Source organism: Abramis brama (genome assembly GCF_963993115.1).
Source record: "Abramis brama genome assembly, chromosome: 8".
In the NCBI taxonomy this organism is placed as follows: domain Eukaryota; kingdom Metazoa; phylum Chordata; class Actinopteri; order Cypriniformes; family Leuciscidae; genus Abramis; species Abramis brama.
The window spans coordinates 38,608,182-38,633,561 of record NC_139970.1 but is presented as its reverse complement, the minus strand read 5'-3'; the positions used below and the strand labels follow the sequence as shown (position 1 = coordinate 38,633,561).

The 25,380-nt window shown below is 36.4% G+C and overlaps 1 protein-coding gene across 2 annotated transcripts in view; it reads right to left on the bottom strand.

The window, feature by feature from the left end:
- Window positions 1-25,380, bottom strand: part of adarb1b (adenosine deaminase RNA specific B1b) — a 153,182-nt gene that overhangs the window by 79,909 nt on the left and 47,893 nt on the right. For both annotated transcript variants that reach the window (XM_084121901.1, XM_084121902.1), the window contains exon 2: window positions 21,616-21,697. The gene's annotated coding sequence lies outside the window, so the exon portion shown is untranslated. The remainder of the gene's footprint in view (window positions 1-21,615; window positions 21,698-25,380) is intronic.

The window sequence follows — 25,380 nt, the reverse complement described above, 5'->3', positions numbered from 1 at the left end:
GGGGAAACCACTATTTCTGCCGTTCCTAAAGCGCCGCCTCTTTGTAAACAGCCTTGCAAACCTGTATTGATACTAGTGTGGATTTTTTCTATAAGGCCGTGTGTCCACCAAAGCGTTTTTTTTCACGCGGCTGGCGTGTTTTTTCAATTGTTTTCAATGGGAGCGCCATGAGCGTAGCGAGGCGCTGAGCGTTTTTTTCACGCTGAAGAGCCGAGCGCTCGGCGTTTTTTACAGGTCGCCGAGAGTTGAAGAATGTTCAACTTTGGGTAAAACGCTGCGCTCATCACTGTCACTTTTTACCCAACCATCCAATCACAGTGGAGGAGGGGCGGGACTAATACCACACCGACCAACCGCCACATTCTGCTTGTACAACGTCAACAGATGACAACAACAAGCATAATAACGGAACAAAATCATTTAAAACAAGAGCCAGAGAAAATGCATTACATTGTATCGACATTGTTATGTAGAATCAACACAGAAACAAAATATGTGTGAAATGAGATACTAGTAACACTCTCGCGGATATTCCGTATCATAACAAGCAGTGTCTCAACTGAAAAAAAACGCAACGCTGCCAAAACGCTCTCAAGCGCCCACAGATAGGCGTTTTCAGCAGAGCGCATAGCGTTTTTAGCCACGGATTTTAGCCACGTCTTTGGTGGAGACACGGCCTAATATACACTCATGACAGTAAAATAGGGCATTCTATCTACTGCAGTTTTTCCTCTCTCAATCAGTATAAAATGTGGCTAACACCCAGTCATGCTTGAAAAAAACTAATAATACCGTCATATACCGTGAAACGGGTATAATTTTGAAAAATACCGTAATACCGCCAAGCACTATCAAGTGGCAAACAAATGATGTTTCACCAGCCATTTTGTCAATCTTAAAGAACTACACAGACATAACTGTGTGTTTCAATCTGCTCCCTAGTTCAGTAGCCAGTACACTAGCGAGGCTATTATTGTGTCTTACAGGATTTAAGTTCTTTATTTTGTTTCTTCATGTTTTAAAAAAGAAAAAGAAAATCTACAACAAGCATGCATATGATATACATTTTAATTATTTGCTAGAAATATTTATCTATGAAAACAAAAATGTTATTTAAATTTATTTTTATTTTTTATTTTTTTTAGCAAATTGTGTATTTTTTCTATAAAAATGCAATTGCATATTTGCATTTTATTACATTATATATAACATTATAGTTACAGTGTATACAACTGTATACATTACAATTCACAGTTTATTTACATCATAGTGTAAATGGAAGTGTGTGTGTACACACTGTATATACACATGCAAACGAATACATATATATACATATATATACATATATATACATACATACATACATACATACATACATATATATAAATGAATAAAATATATATATATATATTTTTTTATTATTATTTTTATTATATTATATTATATAATGTAATATAATATAATAAAAATAATAATAAAAAAAAATATATATATAGAAATATATATATATAGAAATATATATATATATATATATATATATATATATATATATATATATATATATATATATATATATATATATATTTCTATATATATATATTTCTATATATATATATTTTTTTATTATTATTTTTATTATATTATATTACATTATAATATATATATATATATATATATATATATATATATATATATATATATATATATATATATATATATATATATATATACACACATACATTATGTAAACAAAAACTTATGTAAGATGCAATTATACACACACACACACTATGATGTAAATAAATGTAAATGTAACATATTATGCTGATGAACATCACGTCATTTTTGCAAATTCGACAAAACCATATCCCTATCTCTTATCGCTATCCTTTTTACTGAGCCATACATTTCTGCAAAGATGCATGATAAATAATGCACATCATAAGAGAGAAGAATGAGACATACCATTTATGTACTGTTTTATATTTTGAATCTTTTTGGATGAAAAGTCTTACTTGAAAATTAAGCTTGCGCTATCTTTCTTAAAGTAAATGCCATTTGTTTTATTATATAAATGTTAAGACATTCAATCACTAAGCTGTCTTACAGCAGGCGCCAAAAAAAGTATCTGTATCTTAACAGTTTCCAAAACAGGTTACTTGCTCGCCTCGGGACTCATTCGCTTCCGACTCTATGTTCAGAGAAATTGCCACAGGAGGACAACCACACAACATATCACAGAGAACGGCACGCTGGCTGACTTTCTACAGTGACGTATGGCAGACTTTCAAAATGGGTTGCATTGATCCAAAACGGGAGTCGGGGGGGAAATAAATGTCTTTCCAACCATGCAGCCTCTAATCCATAGAGGGTAATGTTGTATTAATGTGCACTAACATTCAGACCTCAAACCAAAGTCACTGCAAAGAGGAGGAGGGCAAGACAGATAGAGTGAGACAGGAATGCTGATGTTCAGCTATAGTGACAGTGTCTTCCATTCCCAGTCTCTGTAAGGCAGCATGAGACACATTAAATCAACCTGTCTCTACATTTCCAGATCTCAGCCCTCTGGGACATTCTCCTGTGGCTCTCTGAGAGATAAGATAAAACGGCAATGTAAAATCAGCTTACAGGAATACTATTAGAGAGAGAGAGAGAGAGAGAGAGAGAGAGAGAGAGAGAGAGAGAGAGAGAGAGAGAGAGAGAGAGAGAGAGAGGAGAGAGAGAGAGAGAGAGAGAGAGAGAGAGAGAGAGAGAGTGAGAGAGAGAGAGAGAGAGGCACTATACGGACAGGATTAGTTTGCTAAACGACATATGAGCGACAATTAACGCAAAACGTCTGTGATTTCGTGTTCTCATTTGGATGGGATTGGGATCTGTAGTTATTATAATAGTCTGGATGTGGGGTTATGGAAAGGTCATGCGCTCTGGATGCATGCAAATAACGGGAAGCAATGCAAATATAATAGGATCATATCTGATGTAAAACTTGAACACATTATTTTAGCCAGAAAGTTGGTCTAAAACTATTATGAACATGCACCAGGCAGCTAACACTTCTGTGTCGTGTAACAATTAGAAAAAGATGAAAAAATGATACACCTTTGCAAAATGGTGTTTAAATAAATGAATAAAATGTAAACGTATAAAAAATTATTCATTCATTCAATTAATAATAAATAAGCATTTATTTATTTATTTATTTATTTATCCGTCATGTTAAATTCTAACAATTCTATATTAGAATGAGCTTCAGGATGTCAAACCAGCATTATGTGTTTATTTAATACATTTTTATTTTACCTGTAAAGTTGGAAAAGGTTGGTCTACATCTATTATGAAGGTGCATCAGGCACAACGAGAAATTCAGCTTTAGTTACGGTGCTCGAGGAAGGTCAAAATAAACAGCAATCTGGACAGGATGAAAGTTACCCGAAAAACAGTAGGTAATTTGTGCTGTAATTTTTACAGAGGTTGTGCAGGGAAACACAGACGTGTTCGATTTGGATGGGATTAAAATTGCAAAGTACATCTGTGCAACTCAAATTTAACTAATCTCTCCATTGTCCTCAAGGAAAACTGGTTTAGCCTGAATAGGGCTGCAGAGAGAGAGAGAGAGAGAGAGAGAGAGAGAGAGAGACAGAGAGAGAGAGACAGAGAGAGAGAGACAGAGAGTCAGAGAGTCAGTGAGCTGATTTTGTGTTGTAAGAGATACACCTGTCTGGTTCACGCTCAGATCGGCCCTGATCCTCCCTGGCTTGAGAAACATCTGCATTCTGTTCCCCTAATTCAGTGAGTAAGCCAGTGATTAATACAGGAGTGGCGCTGCTGGACTGGACTGCAACTCTTAAAGGGATAGTTCACACTAAAATCAAAACTCTGCCATCCTTTACTCACCCTCAAACCGTACGATTATCTTTCTTCTGTGGAGCACAAAAGGGGATGTTTGGCAGAATGTTCACAAAGCACTTCCAAACAATGAATTTAAAGCTCCAAACAGGACAAAAAAAAGTCACTGTGGCTCATAATGACACTTAATTATGAACCAAGACTTTCATCTTTGTGCGAACTAACCCTTTAACAAACACAAATTTAGCTTTTAATACAAGTAACCCATAAGAGAAAAAATAAAATAAAATAAAAAATAATAAAATAAAAAATCCAGAGAAAAATATATCAGTGGCCGAACATTTCTTCATGGCAGATTTTACTGTAAAAGTTTTAGTGTAATGTATTAAAACATTGGTTATCAATAATATTACCGGCACATCCGGGTATAAACTGCATTTTTTTTTACATGATTTTAAGGGAAAATTTGTTAAAATGATTTAAAGTCGGCATGAAACGGAAGTTGCAATAGTCTTTTCTTCTCTATTATGATGTATAAGACAGCTTCTAAAAAAAATAAATAAAAATTGGGTGGGACTTGATTTTGTCCACCGGGAATTGGTTGGATGGTTGTTGGTCGATTGCATATGATTGACAGGTTGTCCCGCCCTCACGCCAGTAAACACGTCATCAGAGAAGAGATGTCGGTGCAAAAGGTAGGGGAGGTTATTTTGATTAAAGACTACAAAGGCACATAAAATTATTTAAAAAAATAATGATGTGCACGGATAAATAATTTATAATACATACTGCAGTATTCCATAAGAGAAACAACAATGGTCGACTTTAAATACAGTAGCATGTGTTAAACTGGTAGCTTATATTGAAAGTATAATCAAATTAGCCAAAATACTTGATATTCAAACAAACAAGCATGAGGTGGGAATGTGTAGGACTTGGCAAATTACAGGCGCTAAAATTCTGTGTAGAATCTGTGGAAGAGAATCCGAGTGAGTCCATCTATCAGTATGAGCTAAACTGAAAGACAAAAGCACAGTTAGACCTGTAATGTCCCCATTTATTTTTCAACGTCTGATCAAATTACAACACTACGAGCTAGAAATGGAGCCGGACTACCTATCTGAGCTTCTTGACTTCACACCAGCAGCTGAGACACGTACTGCAGTCTAAATGAACAGCACACTACAGGTGAGATAATGCTATACTATATTATGCAAGATGACACCGTCACTCTAATTTCCCCGTCCGCCGCGTCGCACGTGATCTGTCTGGGTTTCACATACTCATTGTCTGCACTCTGATCAATATATGATGGACAGGGTTGGTGCAGTCACGCCGGTGGAAACTATCGCGCATTGCACAGACGGAAAGCATGACTGAGCCATATGGCCCACAGCTATGATGGAATCAGGCCATGGAGACACAAGAGAAGAGTCCAACCCAAACGCACCTCACAGCAACACTGTCGGGATGAGCGCTCCTGCAGAGAGGAACATGTGCTGAACTTCACAGTACAGCTTTATTCTTATGAAAAATGCTGCTCTCGTGACCTGAGGCTCATTCTAAAATAAAACTAATATCAATAGAGATAAACCAATAATTCTTTTAAACAACTTGTATGTGTACCTACCAAAAAGACAACCTAAAACAAAATAGATGTATATAATACCTTTGCATACAATAGTGGTGTGTATATAAAGCAAATGAATATAACTAAATAAAATGAGTAATACATAAATAAAATTAGCCAAATAAACAAGCAAATTAACAAACGTAAATAAATATTATTTGACATGAAAAACATTGAATAAAAAAATTAATAAAAAAAGTCAATATTGGTCTCTAATCTTCATGCTTTAAAATCAGTATCATAAAACTATTTCATTCGTTTTTTTTCCATAACTGGAAATGCAGTATAAGTTGCTGATTAATGAGCAGTTCAAAAATAGTGGTAGGGGTGGGTGATATGACCAAAATCTTATATCACGGTAAGAGTCATTTTATTTCATGACAATATATATATATCATGATATAGTTATTTTTGCTTTAAATAAGTTTTTAAATCAGCAAAATTGATAACATTGAAATTTCATAATTCGTTACCAATTTCAATATCACAAAAAAAAACTAATACTAGCTTACGTTAAAAAACCCTCAAGCTTACAGAAGACAAGTAAACAGTCAGTAATAAAATAAGAACAAATAAACTAATTACAAGCAAAAGAACAACAAACTATTATAGAGCAAAGAAACAGACCTACCTGCAAAACTTCAAGCACTAGAAATAAGAAATAATAGTAATCAAATGCATTAAAACAACACTGCATATCTTCATTGCGTGAATTAAATGTACATGTATTCTTATTAAAGTGAGACTAAAGTGATTCAGACAAGAGTACAGAGAGATTTTCTTTTTTGTTGCTTGATTAACATTAATGACACGTATGACAGATGATTAATTAGGTTGCTGTCACTTTAAGACCGACTGCACAGATCCAATAGAATGTTACACATGCGTTTTCTTTCTCAACTGTTTACATTCACGTAAAGGTGCAGTGTGTAATATTTACAGCTAGTGGTTGAAATGGGTACTGCAGTTCAAATTCTAAATATTGAATAGGGTTGTTTCTCCCACCCCCTCCTCAAACTGGCAACCAACATCAGGGCCGAGTCTGAGAAGCGCAATAGACAATGGAAGGCAAAGAGCACTTTACTCTCATCAGCAGCATTAATCTAGTGAACCTGTATTTATGCTTCCTCCAACATCTAATCTCACTGCCTGATGAAATCACTGTGGCAGCGACCCTGCTCTGAAACTGCATTGCTGTTCAGCTAATAGAGAGGAGTTACTGATTACAAACAAGCAAGCGTGAGCATTAACAATCTGATTTGATTCTGCACAGCAATGGCGTGAACGAAACAGCTGTTCATTTGCACGGCCGATTTAAGTTAGGAGAAGTTAATTTAGGGCTATTCAGAGTTATCTAACATCATAAAAACTCTCTGCATGCATGGCTAAAGTGGAGGGTAAACAAACAAAACAAAAGAAAAAAAAGAAAAAGCTATAAAAAAAATTAAAACTGAAGATTATTATTATTATTATTATTATTATTATCATTATTAAGGCAACAAAGGCTGATATGGAGGGTAAATAAAATAATATTAAACACCTAAAGTTGATGATTATTATTAAACATTAACAAAAAAACAAAAACTAAAACAAATAAAATATTCCAAGATGACAAAACTGCAATAATCAACAGCCAAAAGAAAATCATAAACACTGATGTCGTGCTGAATCCGGGAGCAATATGGAAACCTTTAAAAACAACAAAACCGTTTATTTGTTTCTTGGCGGTTCTAACAGGAGTCATTTATCTCATAATGTAATTATTTCTTTATTGCTCACTCAGAGCTTTTCTTTTGGATGCCACATTTTTTGCTCATCCTTGTCACAAGTCATCAAGTCATCAAAAATAAAGCCACCAATACTTCTCGGGCCTTCAGGGAGTGGGAGGCCTCAGGCAATTATAGTTGTGTAAAGGGCAAAAATGACCTTTAGAAAAAAAAAGGAGAGAAAAAAAAGTCACAAAGGACCAGAAAAAAGAAACTAATTTTTTGTGATCGCACCTGAAAAATTTAAGTTAATCTAACATCATAAAAACTCTCTGCATGCATGGCTAAAGTGGAGGGTAAATAAACAAAACAAAAGAAAAAAAAGCTATAAAAAAAGTTAAAACTTAAGATTATTATTATTATCATTATCATTAAAGGGTTAGTTCACCCAAAAATTCTGTCAGTAATTACTCACCCTCATGTTGTTCCAACCCTGTAAGACCTTCGTTCATCTTCGGAACACAAATTAAGATATTTTTGATTAAATCTGAGAGCTGGCTCACTCCTCCATAGGCTTCTAAGACATTATAACTTGCTGGCCCAGAAAATGTATTAAAGACATCGTTAATATAGTTCAAGTGACTACAGTGGCTCAATCTTAAGTTTATAAAGCGTTTATTTACAACACAGACGCGCTGCGCTAAAACACTACGTGAAAAAACTCGAGGCCCAGAGAGAAGGAAATGAATAGTGGAATAAAGTCGTTATTTTTGTTTGTTTTTTGCGCACAAAAAGTATTCTCGTCGCTTTATAAACTTAAGATTGAGCCACTGTAGTCACTTGGACTATATTAACGATGTCTTTAATACATTTTCTGGGCCAGCAAGTTATAATGTCTTAGAAGCCTATGGAGGAGTGATCCAGCTCTCAGATTTAATCAAAAATATCTTAATTTGTGTTCTGAAGATGAACGAAGGTCTTACGGGGTAGGAACAACATGAGGGTGAGTAATTACTGACAGAATTTTCATTTTTGGGTGAACTAACCCTTTAAGGCAAAAAAGGCTGATATGGAGGGTAAATAAAACAATATTAAACACCTTAAGTTGATGATTATTATTAAACATTAACAAAAACAAAAAATAAAACAAATAAAATAAAATATTCCAAGATGACAAAACTGCAATAATCAACAGCCAAAAGAAAATCATAAACACTGATGTCGTGCTGAATCCGGGAGCAATATGGAAACCTTTAAAAACAACATAAAACCGTTTATTTGTTTCTTGGCGGTTCATTATTTATCTCATAATGTAATTATTTCTTTATTGCTCACTCTCAGAGCTTCTCTCTTGGATGCCACATTTTTTGCTCATCCTCGTCACATACAATCACGCCAATTCACCTCAAATCAAGTCATCAAAAATAAAGCCACCAATACTTCTCTGGCCTTCAGGGAGTGGGAGGCCTCAGGCAATTATAGTTGTGTAAAGGGCAAAAATGACCTTCAGAAAAAAAAAAAAAAGTTACAAAGGACCAGAAAAAAGAAACTCATTTTTTGTGATCGCACCTGAAAAATAGGTATGATGGTTCGGCAGCAAAGAAGAGGGGAAAGACAGCGATACATTGAACTGAATTTAAAAGTTTCAGAAGCATAAATAATAAAGTTGTACCTGCACAAACGGTCTAAAATTAATATTATGCCAGACATATTGATGGCATGTGGGTTGAAAGAAAATTAAAAAATGTAAAAAATTTCTTCTGTATTTTTTAAATATTTTATATAGTTTTAAAATGGTCCTCTTGACAGCTGAATTATTCAGATTTGCCAAGTTGAAATATGGTTCAAATCAAAGTTGATATGGGAGAAGGAGGGTTTTGATTTACATAATCAAGAACCGAACTCCAGCATCCTTTTTGAGAGAACGTCTTCAGGCCCTTATGAGACACGGCCGGGGTCTTTTCTCAGCTTAGTGGAAATGACTTCTGCGGACCCGCGGCTTTGATGTTTAATGCCACGTACAGTCTTGCCCAGCAGCCAGGAAAGGGCTGATTCACAGGCTCAAGGCATTGTGGGTCAGAGGGCAGTCTAAACAGCTCTCGGTCATAACAGCCCTTTGCTAGCCCCATACCAGCACACACATATGTGCCCCATAACTCAAAACATAAAGCGTGTGCTGATTTCATTTAACGCACAGATGTGAAACCAGCATGTTGCACATGAGCTTCTTTCCTAAAAGCAAATAGCTTTCGAACGTTCGAATGACAACAACTGCTCCTTTATAGCGTTAATAAGAGTTAGGATTTTCAAAAAGGTATTTTAAATTGAATACCTCTTATTATTTTTATATGAGAGGGAAACTGGATTTTGCTTGCCTCACTCAGTATCTCACTTTCAGCACAAGGGAATTTTGTGTGGTTGCTTACTGGCCCATAACAAACAGCACAACAGAGTCCGGGATTTTTCTAGTGATGCACCAGTATTAAAATTCTGGCCAATACTAGAGCTGCATGATTAATTGTTAAAAGATCGCGATTTTGATTCAAACACCCAAGCGATCTCATTAGGGCTGGGTATTGACAAATTTCACAATTCGGATCGATTTCGATTCCATTCAATTCAATATTGATTATTTTGGATATCAGGTACAATACATGGCAAATTTTCTCAAGGAAAACAAATCTCTTAACTAATGCTGTAAACTATGGGAGTCAGTTGTAGCCTACTTTCCTTCATTAGCCTACTATAATATTGAAGGTAAAAAATGAACTGATTTGTATACAAACACTTCAATTACATTTTTATTTATTTTTAAAATAATAAAGTTATATGAAATATAAACATTTAAATGGTGGCTGTCATAAAAACCTGCCAGATTTATTCAAACATGCATTAAAAATTGAAGAACATTAAAATTATAATGTATATGTAATATGGTGCATATATTTAGCAAAATGCTCATCTCTAGAGTTAATTTTTCTAGCTGACTAACGAGTTTATGGTCACTGGATATGTTTTTTCTGAGATAAATGTGACGCTACATGACATTGTTTACAAGCTGTTTTACTGACGTCTTTCCACGGTTGAAACACTGATTGAGCGATTCCATGTGACATGATATGGATTTCGATAAGTTGTACTCTATCTTTTAATACACTGTCAGATGCTCATTCATGTTTATTTCACGCTGTATCTGGTATTAAGTTTGTAATAGATAGTAGCAAGTGTCGTCATCTTAACCTTAAAACGGGCAGATTATTTTATTAAAGGTGGGGTATGTAATTCTCTTTTTTGGCCATTTTTTCAAAATCACTTGAAATCCTATTCCTAACCCACTTACAGCCACTGAGTTAGAAGCACTGAAATGAAAATTAAGCAATTTAATCATCTGTGGAACGGGCAGGACTCGAAAAACTCCAGCCAATCATTTCCAAGACCACCTAGAATCATTGGACAGTAAGTGCGTCAATCAAACGGTCGTAGCATACCCCCTCCCCCCATCCATGTCCATGTTCTTCGAATGGGTGGAGTCAAAGGAAAGAAGGTAGGACCATTTGAGTTGTGCATTTTCAAAATCTGCCGGCCGTTTTGCAAATCACATACCCCACCTTTAAAATAAAACTATAAGGAAAAATTTTTGATCGGTGAGATTGTTTAATGTTTTTAAATGAAGTCTCTGCTCCAAAATACAGCAAAAACAGTAATATTGTGAAATAAATATTTTTACAATTATTATTATTTTTTGTTTTTCCTGTGATGCAAAGCTGAATTTTTAGCATCATTACTCCAGTCGTCAGTGTCACGTGATCCTTCAGAAATCATTCTAATATGCTGATCTGCTGAAACATTGACTATTATTAATCAATCTTGAAAAGTTATGATGCTTAATATTTTGTGGAAACCGTGATACTTTTTTCAAGATTTTTTGATTAACAGAAACGAACAGCATTTATTTGAAACAGAAATACTTTTTAATATTATGAATGTCTTTACTGCCAACTAGATGAATTTAATGCATCCTTGCAGAATAAAACGATGAATTTCTACCAACAAAAAAAAAAATTGTAAGAAGAGATATGCATGAACTATTATGAAAACACATTTACTGAATAAATTCCAAAATGTGCACAATAACACGTTGTGACTTTGCCTCAAGTTATGTGACTGAATTTTAAACCGCGAGTAATTTACTACATTCAATAAAAGAGCCACAGTGGCTTCCCAAGTGGATGCAACTTCTATTTCCATTGCTATTTCCCCAGAAGTGATGATTCTCTGATTTATTGGCATAATGTTTTTGTGATATTCAGATTTCTCACATAAATTAAGCGCGCATGGAAACGTCTAGAAGAGCTCTGGATCCAGCAGCGCTCAGATTCAGCTCTGATCAGATAGCACCACCGCTGCCTCACAAAACCAGTGTTCATGTCGTCAAACACATCTGCACTGAATATCCCAGATAAGACAACGCTCTGTAGAAGCCGAGTCCCCGGGTAAAGATCTGTAATATCTTTGACAGCGTGCAACTTAGCCAAACTGGGGAAAAAAAGAAGAGGTTATTACAGCAACTGATTCAACAAGCTTCTTTCCCAAAATCCACACTTTTTTGATATGATACACATCTAGAGCTTAATAAAAGCTCAGTCAAAGGCCTTAAATAACAAATAGAGGACTATCTGGTGGAGGTCAAAAACTTCTGATTAAAAGCATGCCAGATTGGACATGTATTGGGTTTTCCTTACACTACCCAGTCCACATGACAAAAATCACACACATCTACATAATTGGCACTATTGACAAGTCTGCAGAGGTGGAGCGTTATCAGGACGGGTCCAAACCTCCAGGGCTTCAGCTCTGATTTATGTTATGGGAGATGATAGGATGGCAGCTGCCCTTAGATTTCACTGAACTTATTTATATTGACAGGAAATTCAATAATGAACTCACACACCACGTTCCCCTCTCCCACGGGACCACGACTAAACCCAGAGACCTCCTATTTGTCACACCCATAATGAAAATAAATGATGCTAAAGGAAAAAAGGCATAATTTAATTCCCTCATTATCGCACCGGCCATTATTGCAGCAGGATGTCATCATGGCTGTGGTTCAGCCGAATAAATACATTTATGTTTCAGACAAATACTGGCCACCCAGTTTGTATATCATCTATGCTAATAAAAACCCTAGAGTGAAGTTTAAGTGTCACCAAATAGACAATCAATTGGTTCCGACTCTTTCCCGCTCACCCAGTCCTGTTACGCTGAATATTTGCAGTCAAATATAAGATAGTTTTGATTTGTTGAACATTTTTGTTCACTACATTATTTGCAATACTTCCATTTGTGTTGTTTCATAATAGTAAAATTTATTAATACCACTAATCTTTATTGGATAACTTTCAGATATAAAAAAATAAATAGAATATACATCGGTAGGCGTGTGTGTGTGTGTGTGTATATGTGTGTATATGTGTGTATGTATGTGTGTGTATATGCATGTATGTATGTATGTATGCATGTATGTATATGTATATATCTGTGTATCACACACACACAAATGCATATATACACAATTTCTTTATTCATTAATATTTTAAAAAGAACTGAAAGCCATATCCAGAATATTAGTGAAATAATAATAACACTAACACTAATACTAACTAATAATACTAATACTAATACTAATACTAATACTAATACTAATAATAATAATAATAATAATAATAATAAAGCAAACTATATATTGTATACTAATAATTGTATATAGCAAGGTTATAATAGTTAAACTAAAAACATTTTTTAAATAAAAAACTTTAACTCAAACAAAATCTATAAAAAACACATTTTATTTCAGGTAGTGGCCAAGGCAACATTTCTCATTTACATTTAGGTTTACTTGATGTACTAAAATAACTAAAACTAAAAATGAAATAATTTATAAAAAAAACAAAACAAAAAAACATAGAAAAATCTTTCAAATGAAAAAGAAAACTCTCTCAATGACGCTAAAATAACAGTAGTATATGGAATATTAGTAAAATGCAGCCAATGATTTCTCAGCTGAAATGCTTAGTTTGAAAAAGGAAATTACTCTGGAACAAAAAAATGTGAGAGTATGCAAACTGATCCTGTGAAATATGCAAGCTGTGTGTTTGCAGTGCACCACAAATGTTTTAACACGAATGTGTTAAGGGAACTCGGATCGACTTATTTCAAGCCAGTGCACAGAGAGAGAGAGAGAGAAAAAAAGGATTTAAAAAGTCTTGCTCAGATTGAGACAAGAACATGTAGAACTGAAGCTGGAAAGCCCTGCGATCCCCTTCTAATCTCGATCTGCATCACACAGCAAGGAGCCGTTACCTCGTGAAAATGATCGATGAAAGCTTTATTCGACATTGCCATTTCTGACATATATAAAGTACTGGACCATTATAGAATTTAATGCCTCACTACCCACATATGAAATAAAAGAGAGATTTTAATATTCCGGTGAAAAGATGTATTGCTGTTCTACATAAAGGACAGCAGCACAAGGAGATTTATCTCTCTTCAATTGCGTTAGCTGCTGCAGAAGTCCCAGATCTGCATTTGTAACCGTAAAACGCCTGACACTGCACTGCAGTCCTGCATCTCTTTATCAACGGGGTCATCCATCAATAGGTAGGAGGAGCGGAGGGGGCGGCAGAAATGATATTGATGTCAGTGACTGGTCGGCACGGAGAGGATCTGTGGGAGAGTACACAGGCATCAGTAAGAGCGTGACAGCGAGCGCTCTCTTTCAGAGGCCTTGGTTCCGAAAGCATCTTTCCCATTCATTTCCTCCACAGGCATTTCAAAAAAATTCCTCAATAGAGCATTAAAGGATTAGTTCACTTTCAAAAAATATTTTGCTGATAATTTACTCACCCCGATGTCATCCAAGATATCCATGTCTTTCTCTCTTCAGTCGAAAAGAAATTAAGGTTTTGAGGAAAACATTCCAGGATTTTTCTACACAGAATGGACTTCAATGGCAACCAACTATTCAAATGTTCAAAGAAGGTTCAAATGTCAGTCTCAATGCAGCTTCAAAGTCTCTACACGATCCCAATCGAGAAATAAGGGTACATATATATTTATATACATATAAATATACACTCACCTAAAGGATTATTAGGAACACCATACTAATACTGTGTTTGACCCCCTTTCGCCTTCAGAACTGCCTTAATTCTACGTGGCATTGATTCAACAAGGTGCTGAAAGCATTCTTTAGAAATGTTGGCCCATATTGATAGGATAGCATCTTGCAGTTGATGGAGATTTGTGGGATGCACATCCAGGGCACGAAGCTCCCGTTCCACCACATCCCAAAGATGCTCTATTGGGTTGAGATCTGGTGACTGTGGGGGCCATTTTAGTACAGTGAACTCATTGTCATGTTCAAGAAACCAATTTGAAATGATTCGAGCTTTGTGACATGGTGCATTATCCTGCTGGAAGTAGCCATCAGAGGATGGGTACATGGTGGTCATAAACGGATGGACATGGTCAGAAACAATGCTCAGGTAGGCCGTGGCATTTAAACGATGCCCAATTGGCACTAAGGGGCCTAAAGTGTGCCAAGAAAACATCCCCCACACCATTACACCACCACCACCAGCCTGCACAGTGGTAACAAGGCATGATGGATCCATGTTCTCATTCTGTTTACGCCAAATTCTGACTCTACCATCTGAATGTCTCAACAGAAATCGAGACTCATCAGACCAGGCAACATTTTTCCAGTCTTCAACTGTCCAATTTTGGTGAGCTCGTGCAAATTGTAGCCTCTTTTTCCTATTTGTAGTGGAGATGAGTGGTACCCGGTGGGGTCTTCTGCTGTTGTAGCCCATCCGCCTCAAGGTTGTGCGTGTTGTGGCTTCACAAATGCTTTGCTGCATACCTCGGTTGTAACGAGTGGTTATTTCAGTCAAAGTTGCTCTTCTATCAGCTTGAATCAGTCGGCCCATTCTCCTCTGACCTCTAGCATCAACAAGGCATTTTCGCCCACAGGACTGCCGCATACCGGATGTTTTTCCCTTTTCACACCATTCTTTGTAAACCCTAGAAATGGTTGTGTATAAATATATGAGACGGGCATTTGTGGTTAATTTTTTTTTTTTTTTTAGAAAATGACCAATCGTTTCGCTGGATAAGAGCCTTATTTCTCGACTGGGATCGTGTAGAGACTTTGAAGCTGCATTGAGATGGACATTTGAACCTTCTTTGAACATTTTAATAGTTGGTTGCCATTGAAGTCCATTCTGTGGAGAAAAATCCTGGAATGTTTTCCTCAAAAACCTTAATTTCTTTTCGACTGAAGACAGACAGACATGGATATCTTGGATGACATCGGGGTGAGTAAATTATCAGCAAAAAATTTAACTAATCCTTTAAGTCTTGAACCAAACCACAACCAGCATAAAGAGGATTCACATTAAAAGCAAAAACCAACAACAAAAATATTATTATTAAAATTAATTATTATTAAATCGTTTATTATAATCTTGTGGCACCTAAATTCAATAACGGAAGTTATAGATTTTTGTTTGATTTATTTATAATAAAATAAAATTAAGAATAGAGATTTAAATGTCTGCCGATTACTCTTTACTGGAAATAACAACATTCTGGACAAACTAAAAAAAATCTTTTCAATATCGGTGCTTCACTAGAACGCAAGTTAGGAATTATAAGTAGTGCAATATATGTGAAGTGTACTGTAAAATATTATGGGTTGTGATTGTAGAGAGGCCAACTCACTTTCTAATTGAAGAAAACGGATGGGATATGAACTTTCATAACCACACTGTTGCATTCTATAGTGGTCCGGCTGTTGTTACAAACTCATGGCTCTGATCCAGGTCTCGGATCGTTGGGAGTCTGGGCAGAACTTCCTCCAACAGCTCTCAGATGAGAACAAGACGGCCTTTTTTTTGTAAAGCAGGGAGTAGATTTATAATAAGGTCTACAGGGGGCGACTATATTCATCTCTGATCAATAAACAGCCAGAGAACAGCTTAATAAGTTTTACAAAACTCAGACTTGAGCAAAAAAAAAGTTTGCTTTATCAGATGTGAAATGGGATCGGGCCACAACATCGGATTAGAAGCCACATCTCCTATACGAGCCAAGGCGAATACATGTTAGACACTGCATTTATACATAATCATGGGGAAGTTGTTATTGTGGAAGGTCATTGAAGATCCCTTACAGTCCAAGACAGCTCCTCCTAACTCTGAAGCAAGGCTTATTAAAGTAATGGATGACAGAAAGAAAGAAAGATCAAACCTGAAAGCACATATCTGCCTTCAGGGTTTCATTCCTTCTCTTGTGTTCTATAATACATGTAACAAGGAGAATGGATGTAATCTGTGAAAAACAGTAAGTAAGGGAGAAACCTGGAGTGGCAGGAGCAAAAGACGACTGCAGACCACACTGTGAAACATCAAAGGTTTCAGATCTAAACAACAAAAACGAGAGAGGATTCAAAAACAATGTGAAGAAACATCGGGTAAACTAAAAGTAAATCCTAAACCAATAAAGAAGACAAAACTGTTGGTGTTTGTTCATATTGATGCAGAATTTAACTTTATTTAGCTTAATTTAGCTACTAAAGTGGATCTAAAACTAGTAACAATTAAAAAAAAGAAAGAAAATATCTAAAAAAAAAAAAAAAAAATTCCCCTTCCAAAATAAAAAGTACTTACAATTAGGGATGCACAACATGCATAACTGGCCAATATTTAAAATGTAAAATATAAATTAAAAATACATTAAAATAAATGTTAAAAAATAATTAAATAAATAAATAAATAAAATAAACATTCATTATGTGATCTGCTAAATATTTAAGTGTTATTAGTGTTACTAAAATTTACTTTGAGTGCTAGAAAAAGTAATCAAAGATGTAAAATTAGAGATTAAATTTAAGATTTTAAAAATGTATATTTAAAAATATAAAGTGTATATATATATATGTGCGTGTGTGTGTGTGTAAAACATACATACATACATACATACATACATACATACATACACACATACATACATACACACAAACATACACACGATGGTTTAGATGGTACCAATATATTGTGCATCCTTATTCATATAACTAATAAAATAAAATGAAGTACATTGAAGAATTACCATCTTAAAATGATTTTGTGATAAATACTGTTGCTGTGATTTAAATCATTCACCGACCTCTATTGTGGGACAGTGAGAACAAGACTGAAAAAGAGATGAAATGGTTTCATTAATCTTATTTAGTGTTTCGAGAGCGAATGCCCTTGATTAAGGATCTCCGCTTGTCTGCAGTCTCCTCTCTCACATCACCTGCAGAACAGGTGCTCATCTGCTCTCTCCACCCCGCTGCTCCCATGAGCCCCCACTGCAGGCCTAAAGCTGTCGTTCTGGAAGACAGTTAATTCCTCAAAGCAAAATGAAAGAAACCTCGAAGGGCCCAGAATCACAGAATATCCCAGACCCCAGGCACCCATGTCTTTAGATGGCTTACTTTCTAAAACAAGAGGCGCTTTTCACCAGGGACATGCAAAGCCTCCAAGGTTTTGTTAAGCCGGCGCAACAAGCAACGAGACCATAGAAACAGCTCTCAAACAATGCAAGCTTTGAAAAGCCATTCCCATCAGCCTGAATGAACATGCTGATCTCCCTGAAATCTGACGGGCTTCTTGGTGTGATGCAGAGCGGATCATAATAAAATCAGCTCGGGTTTTGACTCTGACAGAAGGGACGAAAAGACCCTGCTCTATTAATCTCCTTAAAATAGCACAGAGATGATGCAAGACCTGAGAGGACACAGTAAATGCTGAACCACTTTCAAGTGTGCTGCTAATGAAAGAGTATTACGCTGGGTAAAAAACATTGATTTCTTCATTTGAATAATCCGGTATTGACTCTTAACATCCCAAGATTGATCTTTTAATCCAAGCCTTTTAGTGGATGTGTGGAAATATTTGTGAAACATTAGTAGCATGCATCGTGTCCTGCAGATTCGGAACTATTTTATTTTTATTATCCAACACTCTAAAAAATGCTGGGTTGTTTTAACCCAATTATGGGTCAAATATGGACAACCCCCAAATTTTGGATGGATTAAAAATGCAATTTAAAAATTTAACCCGATGGCTGGGTTTGTCTAGCCTAGAAATCTAGACGCACCCTAGCGGCAGCAAAATGTATTTTGCAGCCAGGGTAGTCTAGCAACTCTCCATTGACTTTTGAGCTGGAAAAACCTAAATTGGGTCAGGCCAATCACATCGTGTATAGAGTAGGCGGGGCGGGCTTAACATAATGACGACAGAGTTGCGACGGTTCCCTGCTACTTGAAAACAAAGAAGAGCTGCTGCTGCTGGAGAACAGTCTTTCAAATCGGCTTTGGCCGCGACTCTGGAGGACTTGGAGTTAAGTTTTTCTTTGAGAAAAGAGCAAAGAACAAGTCATTCTTAAAAAAGGAAGATGTGTTCGTAGTTTTGCCGGCCAGATTCAAAAGTTGAATCTATCAACTAACGTTAGCTCCGCTGTTGGGAAAACACTCTGGTTGGTTGAAGCCAGAACATCTTGATGTAGGTCCGGCTTGCCAGGCTAGGGTTTGTCCATATTTGACCCAAAATTGGGTTAAAACAACCCAGCATTTTTTAGAGTGAATAGAAGACATGCGAATAAACTACGACGGAAACACTTTTACAGAATAAATCCCTCGATGCACAACAAAAAACTCATGTGACTTTGCCTCAACTAGGGCTATCACTTTACGTTCGAAAATCGATTGCACAATCGATCGGACCAACCAACACAAGTTTCGAAAACGAAAATAGGGAATCGATTAACGGCCTTCTCTTGGAGCGCGCCGTAACGCGCGTCACACAGCAACTGCAGGCTCTAACAAACACACATAACAGCAAATTATACTTCTGCAATGTGTCTCTTTTTACAACAAACGTGAATTCTGCCGGTATTCATACAGATTCGGACTACTGGCTACAATCGCCTACGTAGGTGATACGAAATTCTAATCGTAAACACAGCCATGTTGAAGCCTGCAGTAATGTTTTTCATTGATGTTATGGCAGTCCACTCTGCTTATTGTTTTCGAGAATGTTGCACTCCTGTTTGTCATTGTGCACGAAACTTCACGCCAATAAATCATCAGAAATATTGCTGACTTGTGCGTGTCTCAAGCGCCCTCTTTACGTTCGTTCTAATGCCTGTTAGTTGTCCGTGGATTTGCCTATATTTGGCGTTGAAAATGGAAACGTCTTTAGACATGGAAAATCGATTTTACAATCGATTCAATGAACACTTATGTCTCAAAAATCAAACAGGATTTTTGACACAAGTGACAGCCCTAGCCTCAACAGTGGATGTTATTGGAGAACTGGACTAAACAACGGAGCAATTTCATTGCTCAGCATCTAAAATGTTGGTTTGATTATTCTGAAATGCAAAATCTGTCATGAAAATGATTTGATATAATTACCTACAGGAATTGTCACACACGATTTTGTTCCCAAACACCAGGCATCCGGACACAAGAGAACACGAGTGTTAACTGCATATGGTCAGCACGCTCAGAGGTGCAAATCAATTATGATGTACAAAAAATGAGCCACAGTGGCTTCCCCTGACTTCATTTTTTATTACAGATAATTGTGCGCCAGTTTTCCAGGAAGTGACGATTTTGTTCTCTTGAACAAAATGGAAATGGATGGAAACGGTGCTTTATTAGAAGTTAAATTCACAACTTGGAAACCCAGCTACAGGTGAATCAGTTTTACAGGATTGCCCCCACTATAAATGTCATGATCATTGGCCCATCTCATTGAAAATGAATTGTGTCCTAGCAGGTAACTTCTTCCAGGCGGCTTTTTAATATGCTCCTTATTCCAAATCTGGAAGTATGCTGTCATCTGTGTCATTATATAAGCTTTGTGCAGTAACCTGTAACAGCCGAAATTAAATGCAAATGTGAGGTGCAGTGAAAAATCAAGCAACGATAAAATAACTAAAACAAGCCTAATGACGTTGCAACTGAATTATTAATCTACATATTGTTGAAATCTGAAATTAATCAGTAAATCAGTGTTGTCAGTCAACCTTAAAGTGTATACGCTCTGACTGGTAACTGGCGTGGGCGTCGTCAGAGCTGAAAAGTGAGAGGTAAATGAATCCAGGCCCATGTAATTTCATCTCTGAGGCTGCCGTATGTCTCTGCTGGCAAGTCATGGAAACCTAGCACAAAGGCTATATTCATACCTCCTTTGTTAAATAAATTAATGCAACTCTTTAATTCTTAAAAAGAGGAGTCATATTACCATGAGAAATAAATGCAATTTTCCGTTGCTCATCCACAATTTAAATCAGAGAACCAACTGGGACTGGGTGATATATTTGAAACATCACATATAAAAGAATAAAATTTAGCCCTTTAAATGGCTTAACAGAAAGAAAAAGGAGAAATCATCATTTCAACCAATTAGAAAGAATAAATAAATAAATAGTAAAAACCAGTAAAACACAGTTAAAAAAAAAAAGACATAATTTTTCAACTTTGACTAACTGAAAAGAATGATAAAACAAGAAACAACGATTTCAAATGAATGCTGTTCTTTTAAACTTTCTAGTCAAAGAATCCTGAGGAAAAACGAGCCATGGTTTCACAAAAATATCAAGCAGCACAGCACTTTAACTTTTCTTGATCACCAAATCGGCATATCAGAATGATTTCTGAAGGATCATGTGACACTGAAGACTGGAGTAATGATGCTGAAAATTCAGCTTTGCATCACAGGAATAAATTACATTTTTAAATATATTCTAACAGTTATTTTAAATTGTAATAATTTCACAATATTACTGCTTTTACAGTATTTTTGATCAAATAAATGCAGCCTTAGTGAGCAGAGGGGACATCTTTCGAAAAGATGATCAAGCCCAAACTCAATGGTAGTGCTTGTATGTCTATTTTAATTATGAAAAATAGGCAGAGACATCAAGTCACAATGCCAACTATTCATGAATTATATTTATAAAAACAGAAGGATTCATAAACCCTGCCAACTTAACATTTTTGCTGCTGAGGTCAGCAGACACGAAAACATCTTAACAGGCTCACACTTGCGAGTCACAAGACAAGGAGGGATTGTGACAATGGACAAAAACAGAATGCATTAGAATCACTGCGATTGTCAGAATATCGATATATTGCCTAGCACTGGTTCCTTCAGACCTTGAAGAAACCCTTCACACCAGCAACAGGCACAAAGCAACAGTTTGTTTTGCACAAGATTTAATTATCTACATCCTACCAGCAGCGTTCCACCTTTCTTTCTTTACGTGACCAATCTCTGTTTGAGTGTGTTTCACTGCAGATTCACTTACCCACTGTTATAAAGCAGCGGACGGTGCTCCGATTTCCCACAGCCTTGAACGAGCTCTTCCTGCTGTCAGTCTCCACGTCTTCCTGGAACACAAAGGAGAATAAAACATCAGACCAGAGCTAAAGCGATCTCTCCCATCCTGATCATGAACTATTCAAAGAGCAAATCTAAACTGAGAAGACTCGGTGAGAGAAATGAACACCATAAATGGAGAAATTCCCCCAAACACAGAAGTCACACTTTATACTTCATCATTTACACTTAACAATCAGTGTTTAAACACTTCTCTGCTTCCACATACAACCGGGGAAGTTGCAATAAGCTTCAGAAATTCCTCATATAAAAAAAATAAAGACAAACTGTATACACACCCATATATTAACTACCAGTCAAAAGTTAGGAATTAATTTTTTTTTAATGTTTAGTCTCTTTTGCTCACCAAGGCTGCATTTATTATAATATTAAAAATGCAGTAAAAACAGTATAAAATGAAATACAATTTAAATTAACTGTTTTCAAAGATACTTTATTTTTAAAAATGTAATTTATTCCTGCGAGTGTGATGAAAAGCTGAATTTTCAGCATTAATCCAGTCTTCGGTGTCACATGATCTTCAGAATTTATTATAATATGCTGATTTGCTGCTCAAGAAACATTTCTTTCTATTATTAATGCTGAAAAGTTTTTGCCGCTTAATCTTTTGTGGAAATCATGATGGAGGTAAACATGCTTAAAAAAATAAATGCTGTTCTTTATCCTCAAAACAATGTATGACAGCAAAAACTGTTAACAACATTGATAACAAGACAGGTTTACATATGTATATAAACAGTGTCAAGTTGACTTGAAAGATAAATACAGTAATATTATCTAGAAAAAGACTAAAAGAAACAGCGAGTGGCATCTTTCAAGTGGCATTAACTAGGGTGTGTTTTTGAAAATGTTATCTCACTGAAGTCATTGCATAAATGTCAAGGTTGAGTTCCTGCAGTGGACTTGTTAGCATGAGATGCCAACAAAGCAGCCAGCAAAGGGTTTCAGACTCTAGCTGATAGTGAAAATTGGCTTACCCCTCATCATCTGCAGTGTAAAGAAAAGCTGTCAAAAGAGAGACTAACCCTCTTTGTTATCATAAATACAGCCCTGAGAGCTAAGGAAAGAAAACTCAATAGAGGTTTCAAAATAGATGACAACACGGCCACCCTGAAATGGAGGTCTAAAAATAGGAAGCATATCCTGCCAAAGGAGAGTGACAACATCGTTCAATTAGGCGGCTCAGGAAAGACAAAGGCCGATGTAGACTGAAAACATACTTCCTTTCACAAACATAGCATCCATCTGATACCTTTCATTACCTGCTTTTTTCACTGGTGGATGACAAAAAAAAAAAAAAAAAAAAAAAGGTTTGTGGAAGTGTGAGGTGAATAAAAGGAAAGCAAGCTGGTCTTATTTTCTGCCTCAATGCAACACAGCAAAGCTCAACCTGATGGCTTGGGTTTTCTACAACTTTTCTACAACTTTTTGTGAAAACGTCAATGTCCAGGCTGGTTGAAACCAAGAGAAGGAAAGAATTTGTTTAGCAGCTGACATGGATTGCTGCTGAAATACTTGTCAGAAAGTGAATAATAGATGTGTTTTGAGAGTCTGAGAGCAGAAAACAAAGGCTGGATCAGGTTATTGGCAGTAGCTGTTCTAGGGTGTTCAGGTGGAGGAAAGAAACAATGTGTAGGCAGGAGGCCAAGAGTTCAGTCGGGATCTGGGTAAGGTTACGCATGGGAATCAGGTTAGAGGTTATTCCTCAAGGAACAGTTACAATACAGACGAAGAGAAAGAATAAGAGATAGAGTGCCAAAAGGACGAAAACAGACGAGATCTTGCACAGATCACAAATATGTCATGCAACAAAAAGTGAATTCTTGGACTGTATTTAAGATTTGTTGTACAGTTGTTGTTTTATACACGTGTCTTTCAGAATTAAATTTGCTCAACTCTCAAGTTCGGTGCAATAATTTCTAAAAAGTCATCAATATTTTTTCAGCTTATGGACAGATAAATTCAATCACGTGTTGATAGTTACAGACATACAGAATGACAGACAGACAGACAGCTAGATAGATAACAGATAAATAAAACGACAGAGACAGACAGACAGACAGACAGACAGATAAAACGACAGACAGACAAAACGACAAACATATAGACATAGACAGACAAACAAAATGACACAGACAGACAGACAGACAGACAGAAAGATAAAATGACAGACAGACAAAACGACAGACAGACAGAAAGACAGACATATAGACAGATAGACAGAAAGATAAAATGACAGACAGACAGACAAAACGACAGACAGACAGAAAGACAGACAGACATATAGACAGACAGACAGAAAGACAGACATAGACAGATAGACAGACAGACAGACAAAATGACAAACAGACACAATTTAGAGACAGACAGATAGATACAGTAAAACAACAGACAGACAGAAAGATAAATAGAACAACAGACAGATAAACAGATAGATAGATCTCAACTCCACTGCAGCAGCAGCAGATGAATCCCAGACACTTTAATCTCTACCGTTAACATCCCTCTTCAGACATCTGACCGCCGCAGTAACAGTGATCACTGACTGTGGTCGGCACTGACACTCGGTTCACCCCGTGTGGTCAGTCTGGCCCTAAAGCCACAGCGTCTGCCATTCACATCAGCTCAACAAAATGTGGTTTTGTCCTGAAATACTCTGCATGCTTCATAAAAAATAGAAAAACAGCCATTTTCTGTAAACATAAGTCCATTTCTAAAGAAATGAATTGCTTATAGCATTCACTGAATCAGCAAATTTTCTGGTGTTACACAGGAATGCATGAGATTGTGTTATTTAGTTCCCGCCTGACAGAATAAATATCCGATAATATAAATAACCCTGTAGTCAAAATGCACTCTCAGCGCTGCAGTCGCTTTAAAAATTCAGCTTTCCCAGAAACAATAATGAAATAGGCGCTACCAAAAGCCCAGATGTGATCGATGGGTGTGCTGGTGTGATTTCCAGCCCCTTATTATTAAAGGGGTCATGACATGAGAAACCAAATTTGCCTGGATCTTTTGGTTTAAAAGAGGTCTTTGTACCATTAAAACTTCCTGCAAGTTTCATAGCTTAAGACGTCCACCCCATTATAAACGAAGGATTTATTTAATCAAGCTCTAATTACAGCTCGTTGGGGATCCGTGGAAAGAAGTGACGTCACGGTACGAAGTGACGTACCAGCCTCCAGCGCAAGACAACTACGCCTCATTTCGCATCGTTGTCACGCCCATAGGTGTTCAGTCGACGTACAGCCAGTGGGTCTGTTTACAAGAAGATTGCGACGTTAGCCAATCATAAGAACTCTTAAAGGGGAAACACCCCCAAAACAGACTTTTTGAATCAGAGGATGAGAAACAGGGTAGGAAAAGGTCATAAATCACTAAAATGTAAAAGTCTCAAAAAAATATAGTAATACTATAATTGCACCTAAGGGAACACAATAAAACAAAAACAAAAACCATGTCATGACCCCTTTAAAACAACAGCAAATTAAACTCTAGCCACGAAAAAAGGGTCAATGTCAGTCAATTAGGTTATTAACCCAACAGGCATCAATTGTGTGATGCATTTCAGGAGGTAAAATATTAGGGATGTCAGTACAGCTTTGTAGAGAGGACAGAATTAAGACATTACAGGCCTAATGAGTCCTAAACCGCCAAAGACAAGCAGCCG